This window comes from Petaurus breviceps, unplaced genomic scaffold, assembly GCF_028583685.1.
Source record: "Petaurus breviceps papuanus isolate PSGF00001 unplaced genomic scaffold, PetGlider_PUasm1.0 188, whole genome shotgun sequence".
Taxonomy (NCBI): Eukaryota; Metazoa; Chordata; class Mammalia; order Diprotodontia; family Petauridae; genus Petaurus; species Petaurus breviceps.
The window spans coordinates 22,844,881-22,863,950 of record NW_027185804.1 but is presented as its reverse complement, the minus strand read 5'-3'; the positions used below and the strand labels follow the sequence as shown (position 1 = coordinate 22,863,950).

Here is a 19,070-nt window from a genome sequence, read left to right as displayed (position 1 = left end):
AACCTTAGACAAGTCCATTTAATATCTCTTGTCTTAGTCTCTTGATCTAATCTATAAAATGAAAGCCCCAGACTAAATGGTCTCTAAGGTTCCTGCCAGCTCCAGAATTCTATGAACTATGAGTTTATGGCCCCTTCTGTATATAACTCAATTTAAACCTAGAATGAGTCATAATGAATTCCAAACTTTCAACACTGGAGGACTTGCAATTAGATAAGAAAAGTCCCCATTGAGAATAATAGCTAACATTTATATATCTATATAGCACCTATATATGCTGGCACTATGCTAAGTGCTTTACAAATATTATCCCATTTGATCCTTACAACAATCCTGGAAGGTAGGTGTTATCACCCATATTTTACAGATGAGGAAACTGTAGTTAGTTTTCACATATGTGCCATCTACATGTTTTCTAGGTGTGTCCATGGAGATTAAGTGACTTGTCTAGGTTAAGTGACTTGTCTAGGGTCACACAATTAGTGTCTGAGGCAAGATTTGAACTCAGATTTTCCTGACTTCAGGCCCAGCTCTCCCCACTGTGCCACCTAGCTATCATTAACACTTTGTAATACAAACTAAAATTTCCAAGAAAACATGAAAAATCAGAACTAAGATGAGAAAGCAAAACACAAGTCTTTTAAATTCTGTGGCTAACACATTTCTCTCTAGGCTCTAGTTGCCTCATCTAGTGAATTGAAGGAGGTAGCTATATGAAAGTCTGTAGCACTAAGACCCCTCTTATGAAAAGTAGACAATCAAGGGCGGCTAGATGGCGCAGTAAGTAAAGCACCAGCCCTGGAGTCGGGAGGACCCGAGTCTTGTTCCGAGTCAGTTCCGGCCTGAGACACTTAACACCCACACAAAAATACTAGCCATGTAACCTTGGGCAAGTTACTTAACCCCAATTGCCCTCCAAAAGGCAAAAAAAAAAAAAAAGAAAAGTAGACAATCATGCTGTAATGAGGTATTGGTCATAGTATCCTCTCTCCCTTGGTTTCCCTTGAATGGAGGGCCTAATCAAGATAGGCTCTTATTCCCAGGAAAGTTAATACTCAGAACTTTGCAGCTACCTCTCCATCTTTCACTAGCAGCCCTACTTGGTTTACACTCCACAAAGCATCATGCTTCCCCTGAAGATTCACTTAAAATCTCCTCACCATGTAGACTGACTCAGGTTTTGATATTTCACTCCTCCTCTACCCCCTCCATTACCTCTCACCTCTGACTGGTGGGTTGGAGAGTGAAACAATAAATTCCTCTCAAAGGGAACATTCCAGGTAATTCTCCATTTGGGTTCTATTTGGTTTCCACTTCATGAACACCCTGCTGCCCACATCCTTTTAACATCCCTTTGTGTGTCCTTGCCTTTAGTTTGTAAGCTCCTTAAAGGGAGGTACTAGCTTTCTTTTTCTTATTTGTACAGTGCCTGGCACATAGTAGGTGCTTAATAAATGCTTACTGAATTGAATGACCATAACTAGATTGACATAAGAGTAGCTTTAGTTTAGTAGTGATTAGATCTTTAGTTTTCTGAGGACAGAACTCTCCCAAGGGTATACCCACTTTACCATGGTCCTCTTTGATGAATAATTCAAGAACCAAGTAGCTCTATCCCCCTCTAACTCAAACTTCAAGTTTGTATATTTAATTAAAAAGTATCTCTGAAAGATATTAGCCAAAGATCTAAGGATTGGTTGCTTTCTTCCACAGTTATATGATCTCTGAGGTCCCTTCTAGCTCCAAATCCTAAGATCTATTACAAAGGAAAAGGAGTAGTGAAAAGCAGATTGAAAAATGGAGTCCATCTTTTGCATTATGGATTAGAATGTACAGTCCCTGAGGACTTTTCCTATGTTACTAATATTTCACTATTCCAGGGAGCCATAATTTCATTCTTATAAGAGTTTCCTCCAACATTGCAGGTGACAATAACACCACAACACAGGATGTTGTCTACAACACAGATGGTCTAGAGGAGTCAAGTGGGCCAAACAATTCAGCCCCTGAAGTGAGTATGGTCATGAAAATCTCCAAGTCTTGCCAGCTTGGCAAGTATGTCCAAAAACAGACATACAGCCCATCCCTAGACCCATATTCAAGACCTTTCCAGTTGGATAGGGTCTGACAGAATATATCTTTCCTTTCTTCCACGTTTTGAATTGCAAGATACTAGGAAAACAGCTACTCATAGACTAATTTATTCTTTTCTTTTCTGACCACTATAAAGCTACCAGAATCACAGCATATGAGATTTAAATAGACAGAGAAACGGACAGATGGATGAGTGGATAGACAGAATTTTTTTCAATTTAGTTTTAAAAGAGAAGGCGTTTTAGTAGAGGGAATTTCCATGATAGGGCTTTATAGGATAATAGTCCTAGAGCTTGAAGGAACCTCAAAAGTCATCTAGTCCAATTTCCTCACTTTATAGATGAGGAAACTGAGGCTCATGGAAATTAAATGTCTTGCCCAAGGTCACAAAGGTGGTAAGCATCAGAGGTAAGATTTGAACCTAGGTCCTCTGATTCTAAAGCACTATAGTTTACAATTCCCATAAAATTACAGGTCACGACCAAAAAATAAAATAAAAATAAAATGTTTACCTGTGAGAAACTGAGATCTAAGAAACTTGAATTCTTTTTTGAATACTCCATTACAAATGTACATCACTGCAGGAACATCTTCCTATTTCCAGCAAAACATAGCAACAAAATGAAATATTGTTTCATTATGAAACCAAGATGTTCAATTTGCAAAAAGTTTTTCCTTTGAAGTGACAGTACATTGTACTGAAAGCAATATTAAAAGCTTGCTGGAAATTAGAATCTGTTATTACTGTTTTTAAAATATTGAGAAATTTTGCAAAAGTGACCTATGGGTCTTTTCTATTGTTTGTGCTGTCCTTATTCCAAAGCCATTAACTTTTTGTGATTTCTTTTTAAAAGGAAATGAGGTCATGTTCAGCAAATTAATGCAGTGAAAAATATAGCATCCATTGTAAGGAATGAGTTGGGGATTTTGGGGTCCTGGTTTCATCACTGGAGGGACCAGAGTAGAGTAACAGCTCTCTGCAATTTATAGTCTTAGTGAATTCCCTGGGGCACTGAAAAGTTAAGTAACTTGGCTAACAATGTGTCAGAAGTAGTACATGAACCCAAGTCTCAGTGACTTCAAATCTATCCTTCTAGCCACCATACTGCCCTGCAAAATTATATCATTGATTTTAAAGTGCCCCAACACCAAGAACAATGGGAGAAGACTGTATTTTTTCCAAATTGCTAAAAAAAAATTTACATGTAAAAACTATTCTTAACATTTGGGGTTTTTTTAGTTCTAAATTCACTTCCTCCCTCCCTTCTCCCCTCATTGAGAAGGTAAGTGATTTGATATAGGTTATACATGTGCAGTCATGCAAAATAGATTTCCCTATTAGTCATATTGTGAAAGAAATCACAAAACAAAAAACTAAAACAAAAGCCAGTGGAAATAAAGAAAGTAAATAAAAGTATACCTTGATCTTCATTCAGACTCAATCAGTTCTTTCTTTAGAAGTAGATAGCATTTTTCATAAGTCCTTCAGAATTGTCTTGGATCATTGTATTGAGCAGAATAGCTAAGTCATTCACATGTATGATCATCATACAATGTATGTGTGATCATCATACAATATTGCTGTTTACTGTGTACAGTGTTCTCCTGGTTCTGCTTACTTCGTTTTGCATCCATTTGTGGAAGTCTTTCCAGATTTTTCTGAAAGCATCCTGCTCATTATTTCTTACATCATAATAGTATTCCTTTACAATTATATACCACAACTTGTTCAGCCATTCCCCAAGTGATAGTCATCTCCTTAATTTCTAATTTTTTGCCACCCACAAAAAGCTGTTATAAATGTTTTTGTATGTATAGGTCCATTTCCTTTTTTTTTTCAATTTCTTTAGGATACAGAACTAGTAGTGGTATTGCTGGGTCAAAGTGTATCCACAATTTTAAAGCCCTTTGGGTGTAGTTCCAAATTACTCTCCAGAATGGTTGGATCAATTCACAACTCCACCAAGAGTGTATTAGCGTCCCAATTTTCTCACATCCCCTCTGACATTTGAAGAAGATTGTTAACTGTCCAAAATATAGTTCTTAAACACTGTGAAGTGTTCCCTTAGAACAGAAATGCACTTATAATTAGTTATATCAAAAGCATTTCCCCCTCAGAAAACAGAAAAAAAAACACATTGGACAAATCCAACCAGAAAAGGTACAGCTCTGAGAAGAAAAAGGAGAGAACAGAATAGTCTTGAAGCATCCTCATGCCCTTTTTCTGCTGATAAGGAAAGGAGGAGGAAATACTGCCTATGTTTACATTCATTTTGGGGTGTTGGAATAAATTGTTGTCTTCATTCATTTCAGGGAAGTAAACAGATTGGGAAAATATTTTAAAGAGTATTTGAAAGCTACTGTGTCTGATTTTTTTTGCCTTCTTATTTGTGTTTGTGGTTAACCACATTTCTGGAATCTTCTGTCTTTTTTTTAATGACAAATTCTGAAACTTCCAACACAGTTTCTGACAAACTGCAACCTCATTAAATAGACTTGCCTCATCTCCTGTTGATGTTATCAGATGCAAAAATGGAAGATACACTGGGAGGTTATTTATGGAAAAATAGATTGAGATCGAGCCCCCACTTTTCTGAAGCAGCAATTTCCAGCCTTTAGCAGAAAGCAAGAATTTACAGACTTTTTAAAGTTTTTAGAGATAAATCTATTGCTTTCATTAAAATTGAATAGTGAATCTCCTGGGAGGATGGCCTCAGCAAAAGTTTAAAAAGAAAGAGGAATGAAATAAATGGATTTTAAACTGGAATAAAACTTAGAAATCATCTAGTCTAAGCCCCTCATTTTATATGAAGAGAAACTGGAGCCTATAAAGACAATATGACTTGTCTAAGGTCAGAGAGCTAGTGCAATGTCTCTCAACTCAAATTCAAACCCATGCCCTCTTACTCAGAATCATAACTAAGAACTTGAACTCTTGGACCAATTCTGTTTGGCAGGGAACAAGGACTCATGAAGTGTCTAAAGAATGGCCTCTTCTGTATGTGGTTGAGATAGAATAGAGACAGATATCATGGCAGTTAAAAACAGTTAGAAACCTGAGAGGTCAGAATTTTCAAAGGGGCCATAGATTGCAGTGAAGATTGTGAATCAGGGACTGGACTTACTAGTAAGGATTCAGTGACCTGGAGACTCATAAGGACTTGTACAGGACAGAGTGAAATTTGATGAGGGCCAAAAAATAGAAAAATGTGACACTAGACCTTGGGTACAGGATCATAGATTTAGAACCAAAACTATGACCTTAGAGGTCATGTAGTCCTGTCTCTTCTTTGTACACATTTGTCATTGTTCAATTGTTTTTCAGTCCTGTCTGATTCTTCATGACCCCAATTTGGGGTTTTCTTGGCAGAGATACCAGAGTGGTTTGTCATTTCTTTCTCCAGCTCATTTTACAGATGAAGAAACTGAGGCAAACAAGGTTAAATGACTTGCCCAGGGTCACACAGCTAGTAAGCATCTGAGGCCACATTTGAACTCATGAAATGAGTCTTCCTGGTTCCAGACCCAGCACTCTCTCCATTGTGCCACCTGGCTGCCCCTCTTTTTATACATAGGGCAATTCAAAGCCTCGAAGGCTTATTACCACTCATTTACAGCTAATGTAGTCCTAGCAGTCCATTGGTATGGAACTCTCTTCTCCCCGATGAATACTAATCCCCCATACCTATGTGGGGGCAGGGTGGAATCGGCAAGAGGGAGCAAGGAAACCTCCAGGCTCTTTGAGGTTCCACAGTCCCTTCCAGTGCTTTCTGGCTTCCAGCTTCAAGAAAGATGGAGAATGGCAACCCCTCCTTCAGGTGGCTGAAGAAAAAGACCCTGGGAGTACATGAGAGGAGCTGGCAGTTTCCTGTCATGTCTCTATCCCCAGCTTGCTATACTAGAGACTTCAGAGTACTTCCCCTTGGGTGAGATCTAGGGCTGGCTCTCTCTTGGTTGATTTGAGCCACCGACTCTCAATGGGAGAGTTCCTTCACTCTGTATTGTCTGATGTATTCTCCTATGTCTACTTTCTCTGATTTCTGTTTTGCTATTAACTTAGATAAATGGGTTTTTTGCTAATTGCTTCATGTGTTCACTGTAGAACCTTTATTTGATGGGAAGGGAGTCTGCCTTGGATATAAAGCTTGGGCCTCTCTTCCTCACAATTAATGAAACAGCAATTAGAAGCTTAGCTTGAACCTGAAAATTGCATCCTCTAGACTAACAATGTTTGAAGAAGCAGATAGATGTAATTCTAGCCTGGTATCACCTCTCTCTAAGGAGATCAGAGTGACCAAGCTTCAGACCCTGTCCTCTTGCTATCCTCCTGGAAGGAATTAAAGTCTTATTTGGAGAAGGGTGAGAGGAGAAGAGGTTAGAGATGTCTTTTCTACCTCCCTTTGAACCAAACAATGACAGCTCTTCCTACTCTAATAAAGGCAGGAATGCAGGCCAGATGACCTTCCCTGTTTCACTTGGCTTTTATTCTACTCAAATTCATTTGCATGCCAAGGTGAAGACAGCCTGGTGAATTTCTAACCCTAAAACAGAGTTTTTTAAAATCTCTAATAAAGAACTGAAATTCTGCCCTAGATTAAGTACTTTAAAAAAAGGACTTAATCTAAACCTAAGGTTGTTATATTATATTAGATTTTTTTTTTTGTCCACTAGGCTCTTTGGGTAGGGTACATGTCTCTGGCTATGTCTAAAGAGATGTCATTCTGCCCTTATCAGGGAAAGGTTTTCCTTAGCAAATGGGAACTGAGGTGATTGGCAATTAGTCCTGAAGACTCCAACCATGATAGCCATCAGAACTAGAAGCAACCACAAGACCAAGAAAGGATTCTCTGCTTGGGGTGGGGGTGGGGGGGAGTGGGAGAGGGGAGGAGGAGGAAGGGAGGAAGGGGATAGTTTTTCCAGCAGAAATTATGGCCCTGCTTATCAGGGAGCAGATCAGAATAGGTAGAATGATGACATCACTAGGAGAAATTAGTTACCAGACAGCAAAGAAGTCATGAATAGTCCCCTTTAAATATGTATCCTAACCACACACATCCTCTATTTCTGTACCTCACTACATGGGTTTTACATATATGTCCCATAAATGTTTTCCACATGTAGCCATGAATGATATACATACATGTAGGAGACTATGCCTCTTATAGGGGAGGGGTAATAATTTACTGCTGTTTACCTTACACTGATATTTCACTAAATACCTTTGCTTTTTAACTAGTTACTTCCTCTGGATGACTAGTAAAAAAAAAAAACATCAGTGGGTGCTTATGAGCTATGATTTTAGAATAGCTTGAACCTTGGTCAGATTTTCTGGGGGCCCCACAAATGAGCCCCAGATGCTATATTTTTTCCTTTTTTATTTGTTTAGTATTTTATTTTTCCCTGGTTACAAGTAAAAACAGTTTTAACATTTATTTTTAAAACTTGGAGTTTTAAATTCTCTCCCTTCCTCCCATCCCACCCCACCACCATTGAGAAGGTAAGCAATTAAAAATAAATTATACATGTATAGTCATGCAAAACACCTCCATAATAGTCATGTTGCGAAAGAAAACATAGAAAAAAAACTTCAAGATAAATGAAGTAAAAAAAAAAAAAAGTATGTTTCACTCTGTATTCAGACACCATCAGTTCTTTCTCTGGGAATAGATAGCGTTTTTCATCATATGTCCTTCAGAGATGTCTTAGATAGTTGTACTGCTGAAAATAGCTGTCATTCACAGCTGATCATCTTAGAAATATTGCCGTTACTTTGTGCACAGCACATTTCACTTTGTATCAGTTCATATAAGTTTCTCCAAGTTTCTCTGAGAGCATCCTGCTCAATATTTCTTATAGTACAATAGTATCCCATCATAATCACATACCACAATTTGTTCAGCCATTCCCATATTGATAGGTATCACTTCAATTTCTAATTCTTTTCCCCAAGAAAAGAGTTGCTATAAATATTTTTGTACATATAGGTCCTTTTCCTTTTTAAAATCTCTTTTGGGATACAGACCAGATGCTGTATTTAGAAGAAGAAATTGAGGCCTTAAGAAGTAGAAGGCAGGGGGCGGCTAGGTGGCACAGTGAATAGAGCACTGGCCCTGGAGTCAGGAGAACCTGAGTTCAAATCCAACCTCAGACACTTAACACTTACTAGCCGTGGGACCTTGGACAAGTCACTTAACCCCAATTTCCCATCCAAAAAAAAAAAGAAGTAGAAGGCAGAACTAGGATTCATACTTGGCTCTCTGAATAAATTCAGGGATCTTTCCAGGATACTTCAATAGTAGAAGGTTCCGGGGGATATATCAAACAGGAGCTCAGAGGAAGACAGGGACTGGGAGTGATAGGATTGAGTTTACAATGGTCAAAGCAACTGCTGGTAGGACCAACATGAGATGCCTTCCCCAGTGATTTCCACCTTTTCTTGGCTGATCTCATGCTAATATCCCATGGAGTGAGGGTTCTTTTTCCTGAAAGGGCTGGGGGCAGGAGTCTGAGAGAATCAGGAGAGGGAGCTAACAAGGGACCAATCCAGCAACTGGGGAAGGGGAAAGAAAGTGTTCTTTTCACAAATATCACTTCCCCAGGGCTATCATGTTTAGATTCTTCTCTGACTCCAAAGTTAGCATACATTTCCCTGAATCATACTTCTTCTCAGGCTGCCATTTTGTTCCACATCCAAATAACAAAGTTCCACTTTATCTGAGATGATGCAAACAGTCCCAAAGAGAAGGTCTGCTTCCCACAGACATGTTTGATCACTGGCCTCCTCTTGGATGTTATGATTTTTTATTATACTATTGCCTCTTTTTCTGACACGAACTTCTCACTCTGACCCTGTAGCCTATTGACTGACTTATCCTGTTCTAAGCTGTAGTTTGATAGCAGTGGGTTCCTAACCTCCACATAAAGAGGAATTTCTCCTTTGCCCAATTGTCTCAAACCCCAAATTAAGGAAAATGCCATTAGTATTATGGATGGTACAACTTCAGCCTTTTTCAAACTATTACTTTGGGCTCTGCAGACAGGGCTGGGTTGGAATTCATGCTTAATTTAAGGAATAATTCTGCAGTCAGGTTGTACCATGTAGACTAATGATGGATTTCTGAGCCCCAAGCACTTTTCAACAGATTTAAATTTTGCCTGGGTCATGTTTCCCCCCATGGTACAGGTTATAACATATTACAGTACTTGCATTGTAAAGGTGATTACTCCTCTCATGAATGAGATAAAATAACTTGTCAGAGTCAAGACTGGAAGGAAATTCTTCCTAAAATATCATAATGTTCTTGTCTTTCCATGTTTCCTGAAATTTCCACCATTACTAACCCCATTGGAGGAATAATAATAATAGTTCACATTTATATAAAGCTTCATAGCTTATATAGAGACTGAGAAGGAGAGAAGAGGCTGGATTGCTTTTTTGGGAAATAACAAAGCTCCATTAGTGACCCCAACCTTCGCATGGAAACAGAGGTCCATTTGTCTAATACATACATTCCACTGGTGTTGCTGTATAGCAGAGAGAAAAGAGGCACCATGGTCTCTGAAGAATTAAAAATGAATATCATAAAGAAGGAAATGGAGAGATGGGAGCATGGTGAGCAGGAACAGCTACAAGATACAGCATGTCCCAAAAGTCTTAGTGTGGTTTTAAAATTTAGTAGCTACAGTAGCTTAAAATGTTGATGATTTGGTAGGTTAAAACCAGACTAAGATTTTTTGGGACACCCTGTAAAACCAAATGAGGAACTAATGAGGAAGTAATAGACAATAAGTGTATGATAGGAAGAGAAGATGGGTTAGGGATGGGGCAGAGGTAGATGGCAGGTAGACAACTATAGTGCTCTACCAATACCCCATAATGTCAGGAGAAAGTGAGCAAGACCTCCAACACATTGTTGGATCCATTGTGGCAAATGTCTGAGAGGAGATGGACAAGCCATATGGGACAGGCAGGTTTGGATGGATCTGACTCCCTAGAAGAATCTCTGAAATTGAGGACTATGAGAAACGAATCTCTGAGATTGAAGCGATCACTCATTCATTTGAGTATTTTATCATTTACAAAGTATATTTCTCACAACTCTACAATAATAATAATAATCATTCTAATCATGATAACTGACATTATATAGCTTTTTAAAGTGTTGATCAGTCATTTCAGTTGTGTCTGACTCTTTGTGACCCTATTTGGGGGAATTTTTTGCAAAGATACTGGAGTGGTTTATCATGTCCTTCTACTCATTTTGCAAATGAGGAAACTGAGGAAAACAGGATTAAATGACTTACCCAGGGTCACACAGCTAGTAAGTATTTGATGTAGGATTTGAACTTAGGTCTTCTGACTTCAGGCCTGGTGCTCTATCCACTACCACCTAGCTGCACCTTTTAAAGTGTATATCACACACATGACCATGTTTTAATCCTCACAACAACACTATGAAGGAAATACTACATGCATGATTATCCCCATTCTTCAAACTAGAAAACTGAGGATAGGAAAGTTTAAGTGCCTAGCCTAAAATCACACAGTTATTAAAGGGTAAGATCTGGGCCTCAAACCCATTCCTTCTGGCTCCAAGTTTTGTATGCTTTCCACTCTACTGTGGCTGAATCTACCACATAGATTCCACAGAGTGTAATGAAGACAGAGGCTATTGGTGGGAGCTCTCTAGCTGTAGGAAATTTGGTTTCATAACAGTTGGTAACAGGGCAAAGGTGAGGGATGGCAGATGGATGGCCAAAATGCCCTCCTGAGCTATGAGGGTGGCCTGGGGTGGACACACACCAGGAGGCTTAAAAGTTTCAAGTCAGTGGGACAACCTAAACCTTGCTTTTGTCTAGCTATGACATCTTCTTCTTCCCCAGGACAAGACTCTTGCCACCTGTGCCCCAAACCTTGGTGGTCACTGGCCTCCTCTTAGATATTATGATTTTTGATTATACAATTGCCTCTTTTTGTGACACTGACTCCTCACTCTGATCCTGTAACCTATTGACTGACTTATCTATTCTGTTCTAAGCTGTGGTTTGATAGGGGTGGGTTCCTAACCTCCACATAAAGAGGAATTTCTCTTTTGCTAAATTGTCTCAAACCCCAAATTAAGGAGAATTCCATCAGTATCATGAATGGTACAGCTCCAGCCCTTTTCACACTATTACTCTGGGCTCTGCAGACAGGGCTGGGTGGGAAAGGACATAGCCCATGCCTCTTCTTTATACATTGAGCCACTAATGCTTTCAAATGAACAGTGTATCAGATTAGCTAACCAGCTAAACCAGAAAGGCTCTGAAAGAATGGAAAATAGAACAAATCAGTTTTACCAGGTTTTTTTGACTGACTAGGTGATTGACAGAGGAAAAGGACCAGGGTTCAAAACACTTGACTTATAAAGGATTTGACTGAGAGGATTATTATAGTGGGAGAGGTAGAAAAATTCAATTAAATTCATTTAGGTTGAATAAGCACATATAAAACATCTGCTATATGCAAAGCATGAGTTATAATAATCATAACAAGAGCTAACATTTATGTAGCACTTAGCATGGATCAGGCACTAGGTTAGGAGCTTTATAATTATTCTCTCATTTGATCCTCACAACAATCCTGGGAAGTAAGTGCTACTATTGTCCCATTTCACAGATGAGGAAACTGAGGCAAACAGAGGTTAAAGTCACTTGTCCAGAATCACACAGCTAGTAAGTGCCTGATTTGAACTCAGGTCTTTCTGGCCCCAGACCCAGCACTCTCCATTGCATTGTCTCAGGATTAAAAGAGAACTGGGGCACTATAGATGGGATGTGCTTAAACGGACATCCAGGTCTTTCAAAAACAGAAGGGTGTCTAAAAACAGATGCTTTCTGTTCCACTGTTTTGCATCTGGTATATTTTTAAAGAAATATACATAATTTTAGGAAGTGCTGAATCCAGGACTTTAGTCTCCTTTCTACCTGGCAGTAGTCCCTCCCCCCTGCAGTTAATTGGACACTTATGGGGGCAGCTACTCCCAATGGTCCCCCAAGGGACTTGAAGAGTTAAAGCCCTTCCATACCTTGTTTAGATACTAAGTAGAAACTGACTCAGCTTTTCTTGGTTTAAATACAGACAGGACAGAGGAGCTCTCTGTAGACTCCATGACCCCTTTAAGCCCCTCCAAGCCTTAAGAAGCTTTGCCTCAGTTTGAAACAATATGCCATCAAACTGCCATGGGGGAGTGTTAGAAAATAAACCCCAGCCCTCTGTGAACATCTCTTTGACCATCCTGAGCACTTGTAAGCCTAATGAGAGTCTTGCCTTTAGCAGATAAATGATCCTTTCTTCTCATGTGTAAAAGATACAAAGATTTTGTAAAAGATAGATGAAAAAAACCATCACAGTGCTGAGTAGTCATTAGTACCTAGGAAGTAAGTGTTGTTTTTTTGCTTATTAGAGAACTTCAGTTAAACACTCTCAATCCAGTTGCACCCTCCTTAGATAGATAGCAAGTGATCCCATTATTTTTATGAGATTTTATTTTTTCCAATCACATGTAAAGACAATTTTTAATATTCATTTAAAAAAATTTAGAGTTCAAAATTTTCTGCCTCACTTGCTCACCTCCACACACCCTGAGATGGTAAGCAATTTTATATGGTTAGATATGCACAATAATGCAAAACATATTTCCATTTTAGTCATATTGTGAAAAAACACACATACCAAAAGGAAAAAAAACCATGAAGAAAATGAAAAATGGTATGTTTTGATCTGCATTCAGACTCCATCAGTTCTTTCTCTGGATATGGATAATGTTTTTCATCATGAGTCCTTCAGAATTGTCTTAGATCATTGTATTGCTAAGAGCTAAATCTATCAAAGTTGATCTTTGCACAGTATCGCTGTTACTATGTACAATGTTCTCCTGGTTCGCCTCACTTCACTTTGTATCAGTTCATGTAAGTCTTTCCAGGTTTTTCTGAAATCAGCCTGCTCATAATTTTTCTTATAAAGTACCCCCCATTATTAAAAGATTTGATTTTATTTAACAAATAAAGGATTTTATATAAATATACTGAGTAAATAAACTAGATACTTCAAAACATTAACTTGTCCAACATTTACTAAGTCTCTGCTATGTACAAAACATGTGACTAGATGCTGGGGATACAAAGAGAAAAAAACCAACAAAAATACTTGCTCTCTTGATAGACTTAGCTCTTCTCAGGAATTCAAGAATACAGGACAACTCCAAAAGACTCATGATGGAAAATGCTATCCACATCCAGAGAAAGACCTATGGAGTCTGAATGCAGATCAAAGCCCCAGGTTTTATTTTTCTTTCTCATAGTTTTTCCCCTTTGTTCTGATTCTTCTTTCACAACACAACTAATGTGGAAATATGTTTACTATGATCATACATGAATAGCCTATATCAGATTGCTTGCTATCTTGGGTAGGGGGAGGGGAGAAAATTTAGAACTCAATCTTATAAAAATGAATGTTGAAAACTAAAAATAAATAGATTAATTTTTTTTTAAATCCTTGCCCTCAAGAAACTTACATTCTACTGGAGAAATCTGAAATATATACAACTAAGTACATACAAGTACATTTAGATAGAAAAATGACAAGACAAAGGAATTTCAAGAGGCAGAAAGCATTAATGATGTTCCCATCATTGCCATGAGTCCCAGTAAGAGAGACTCATGAAAGATAGGACATAACAGGTGGTACCTGATCTGTGTTTAAGAGGAAGCTAGTGATTCTACAAGATCAAAGTGAGGAAGGAGGGCATTCTGGACATTTCTGTGCAAAAAGCACAGAAGTATGATATAGAATATGCTGCAAGTTCTCTAAAAATATTCCAACTTCACTGAAAGTCTGGATCTATGCTGTTACGAGCATCACATTTTGAGTAAGATTATGTGAAGTTCACGATTCCTAATGATGCTTCTGAATTTTACCTGCTTTATGGTAGATGAATTGTTCCCAAGTGAGAAACCTCTCCAGGACTAACTAGATTTGGCTATCCTATTTATTCAACCTTTCTTCTTAATACTTCCCCAAATAGACATATCATAGATGGTAAATTTAGAGAAAGAAGGAATCCTAGATAACCATCTACTAAATCTTCTTATTTTATAGATGTATAAAGAGGAGAGAGAATGTTACATCATCAACATTCTAGCTAGGATATATATGTATATGTGTGTGAATTATATACATATATGTATATATTACATACATATATGTATATAGTGCTTTAAAGTTTGCAAAATGCTTTACAGGTATTATCTCATTTAATTTTTACAATGACCCTGGGATTTAGGTGCTATTATTGTCCCAGTTTTGTGGATAAGGAAACTGAGGCAGACCTGAAGTTAAGTGACTTTCCTAGGGCCACACAGTTAGTAAGTATCTGAAGCTAAATTCAAATTCAGGACTTCCTGACTCCAGGTCTAGTGTTCTAACTACTGCATTATCTAAAGTTTCTTGACCAAGGTCATTCAAACAATAGATGTCACATTTGAACTCCAGTCCTAACTCCAAATCCGGTATTCTTTATGCCATGTCATACACAGAACCTCAGAGCTGCAAAGGATCTTGGAGTTTCTCTATGCTGAGCTCTACCTGAACAAAAATCCCCTCTTCAATATCCCTGACAAGGGCTTCTCCAGTTTCTGCTTGATGGTGTCCAGTGATGTCAAAGATACCACCTCCCAGCTCTTACATTTGCTCCCTGTGTGAATTTGGACAAGCTTCTAATCCCTCTGGGGCTCTCAGTTTCCTCATCTATAAAATGAAGTAGGATTAGATGACTTCCAATGTCTCTTCTGGTTCTGGATTCCAGAATCTTATGATACTAAGACAATTCATTCTACTTCTGGGTAGCTCTAAGTGTTAGGAAAGTTTTCTTTGTATTGAAATAAAATCTATTTCATTAAATGCTTTTGCTATGAATTAATTATATCTTCTGGCTTATTAGTAAAAGTAAATATATTTTGGGGGATTTCTCGGTGATGGGTTTTGAGCAGATGTCTGAACCTTGGCTAATGATAATAATAGCTAACATTTATGTAATGCCTACTATGTTCCAGGCACTGTGCTAAATGCTTTACAGCTATCATATTATCTGATTCTCACACCTGGAAAGTAGGTGCTATTATTATTCCCATTTTACAGTTGAGGAAACTGATGTTAAGTGACTTACCCAGGATCACATGGTCTGAAGGTGGATTTGAAATCAGGCCTTCCTCACTCCAGACCTGGCACTCTATCCACTGCACTGTCTAGCTGCTCCTGAGGGATCCACTGTGTGAGCTGAGTTCTCCAAATTGTGTTGAGTTGGGTTCCCCAGATGCTACCTGTGGAAGAGGAATTTTATTTGTTGTGCTTGGCCCCTCGAGTGCAGAACACAGAGCAATGAATTGGAGAGTGGAATTTGGTCTCATCAGTGTTTGACTCTACTCCATGAGTAGCCCAACAGCTTCCCTATCCCCATCTCTATCCCCATTTAGCTCCCAGGCCCTCACCATCTTGCTCCTGTGGTTTCTTCCAGCTATTTGCTGTCTTAAAAGCAGTGCAATTTAGTGGATAGTACATTGAACTTAGTGTCGAGCAAACAGAGGTTTACATCCTACCTCCTATATCAGCAGTTATGGGAGCCTAAGGAAAAGCCAGTAAGTCTCTTTGAGCCTCAGTTTCCTAATCAGCAAAATGATTATAAAGCCCATAGTACCCCCATCACAGGGTTACTTTAAGGTTGATATAAGATTCTAAGGAATATAAAGTACTCTGCAAACCTTAAGGCTGTTTACAAATGTCATCTGTTATACCCTAATTGATGCTGTCAGTTTCCAAGCAGCTGGACCCCTGAGAAATTACAGAAAGAGTATAATCTGTATTATAGCCCTGTCAGAATTAAATAGCCAAGACTAAAATGCCTCTGGGCTATTTGAAAGTTTCCAGCTCTTTCAAGGAGGCCCAGGCTCTGAATGCCCCTGGACCATTTTGAGGCTTTCTGTTCTTCTACCCAAATCCCACAATCCCATCTTCTGTACAAAGGGACCCACTGGTGCCTCTGAGGAATCTATTCATTCTACTCTGCCAAGAGTCTCCATTTCCTATGCCTAACTTGAGTTAGAACAAATTGGTCCCATTCATCAGTTCTATTCCCCCGTGTCCAAGTAGTGTGCCTCCCACTGAGTCATTTCGGGCTTGGAAATGTACTCATGTGCCCTTGCTATTTGCTTGTCTGCCTTCCATTCTCCTCCTCAGCATTAGACCACTCCATCCACATTCCTTAAGAGCTGCTCTGCAGGGAGGGAGGACAGTGTGTGTTTGCTTGTTTGTTGGGGTAACACCTTATTAAAATAATTAGCTCATTTTAAACCTAAGAGGCAATACAATGACCCCTAAGGTTTACTTGGTTCCCTGTTCTTTAGCTATAGGAAGTTTATTTTAGGTGAAAAATTCTGACTTGTCATAATTATTCTGAGCCCCAAGTTAGGGAAATTTCTAATCCTCAGGCAAGCGTGGGGCTCTCTGCCTAATTTTACATTTGTGTCTCTCTCTAGTCAACCTCTGGTTTCTCGGTGGTTGAGACAATTTAATTTCCTGGAATCATTTGGGTAACATACAACAAATGATACTATAGTGTCTGTGAATAGTAAGGCATTGGGAGGAGAAATTAAGGAAAGATTGAGCTGATCATTTGTTGGGACTTCACCCAGCTTGGGTTGTCCTTTCTGAGATGCCTATAAAGCCCAATACTCTTGAGATCTTCTTCATGGTCCAGCTCAGAACTTCCTTTACTCCAACCTATCAAATTCAGTCTCAGAATCTCCTCCCCACCCCCACCCTCATCCCCATTCTAAGATAGTTTTTTTTCTTTTTTATACAAATTGCTTAGGTTGTGATTCAGTCTCTTACACCATAACTTTGACTGATTTAAGGTGTACAGGCCCGAGACAGCTGGGTGGCACAGTGGATAGAGTGCCAGGGCTAGAACAGGGAGACCTGAGTTTGAATGTGGCCCCAGACATTTATTAACTGTGTGACCTGGGCAAGTCACTTAACCCTGTTTACCTCAGTTTTCTCATCTGATGAGATGGTAAAAAGAATGGCAAACCACTCTAGTATCTTTGCTAAGAAAAACCCAAATGGGGTCACAAAGAGTTAGACATGACTGAAACACTGAACAACAACAAAAGCCTAGTTCAAGCTCTGTTTTGACTGTTTTATTCAATCAAAATGGGTCCTCACCTTGTCAATGCACCAAAGCCCAGTGGGAGGACTTTCAATCTCACCCTGATGTTTGAGCTGGTGTTTGTGTTCTCTCTCTCTCTCTCTCTCTCTCTCTCTCTCTCTCTCTCTCTCTCTCACCCTCCCTCCCTCCTATACTCCTCTCACTAATTCAAAGAGAAAATTGTGCTTTAAACCACCACCAGCATCTCAAGGGCTCAGTCAGTGTGGGCACTCCCTCCACTAAGCACAACCCCTCAATACCTCCTTCCTTTCCTTCACCTCTTTTAAAATCCTCAGCTTCCTTCAATACTCAAATCCTGCCTTTTGCAGAACTTCTGAGTCCTCCAAACCAAGTCTTCCCTCTAAGGTTAACTAGCTTCTAATCTATATGTTGTTGTTTTTTTTTATGTACCTATTTGTTTACATGCTATCTCCCTCATTATTATATAAGTTCTTTGCCAGCAGGGACCCTTATATGTATTTTTTCCTTTTTAAAAATTCCTAGCCCTTACCATAGTATCTGACAAATTATAAGCACTTAATAAATGTTTATTGATGGTTTGATTATAATGTTTAATAAATGCTTGGAGAGATTTATTGTCAGAAGATTGACTATCAAAAGATGACACTTTTTGGTCAAAGTAACCCATGAGCATTATCAAAAAAGTGTCATCTCTTAATAATCAACATTTCAGGTAACAAATCTCTTCAAACTTAGCTAGGTCTGTCCTTGGCCAACAGATATTCCATATATTTCATGAAATATATTTGAAAGCTTGTCAGAATGGTAGAATGTGCCAGAACCTGCCACATTCTTCTGACATGGCCTTCAAGAACCCAAGGTTATCATAAGTAGGATTTCAGTGTATATTTAAACCAGTATTCATGTAAAATTCTCTCAGATGCTCATCAAATTCCCATTAACTCAATAGGAATAATGTAAAAAACATTTAAATTTCATTTAAAGCTTGTATATTCAACACAAAATTCATTCATATGTATTGGATTCATTAGTTTTCTTCCCTTTATTAAATATGCATCCATTCCATTATTCTGAGCCTCTGGTTATATACACACAATGAAAGCATACCCATTCAATTAAATCCAACAACTAAGATGTTTCCCAAGCAAAATCAAAGGAGGAAAGCTATGGAAATGTAATAAGCAAAGAAAGAACACAATGGCAACTGACATCTGAGAAAAGGCTGACAATTCCAAAACAGAATTAAGCTATGTAGTAATAAATGGTTCCATTTCCAACCCACCATACATATCTCCAATATTCCTACAAGTCACACCATGCCTTTTGGAAAGAAACTTTCATGTATTCAGACACTTCAATTATTAGAGTTGGGGGAAACTCTGTTCCTTACCATTTGGGTGACCTTGGGCACATAACTGAACCTCTCTGAAGTCTAGTTCCTCATCTGTAATGTGAGAGGACTGGACTAAACACTCTTTATTTTCATTTGCTGCTTTAACTCTATGGTTCTATGCCTATGTAACCCATTCATTTTACATATGGGGAAATTAACACTCAAAGAAATGAATGTATTTACCCCAGGACACATGGGAAATTAAAATAACTAGGTATATTCAATCTGAGGAGGAGTCTTAGGAAAGACACAACAGTTGCCTTGAAGAATTTGGAGGGCTGTTACCACTCCCTGTTCCTCCATGTTCTGGATTCTCTCTCTCTCTCTCTCTCTCTCTCTCTCTCTCTCTCTCTCTCTCT

General features: G+C 38.7%; 1 protein-coding gene across 6 annotated transcripts in view; it reads right to left on the bottom strand.

Annotated features, from left to right (window-relative positions):
• Positions 1 to 19,070, bottom strand: part of HIPK3 (homeodomain interacting protein kinase 3) — a 168,603-nt gene that overhangs the window by 127,253 nt on the left and 22,280 nt on the right. For all 6 annotated transcript variants that reach the window (XM_069091372.1, XM_069091374.1, XM_069091376.1 and 3 more), the window contains exon 2: positions 15,300 to 15,453. The gene's annotated coding sequence lies outside the window, so the exon portion shown is untranslated. The remainder of the gene's footprint in view (positions 1 to 15,299; positions 15,454 to 19,070) is intronic.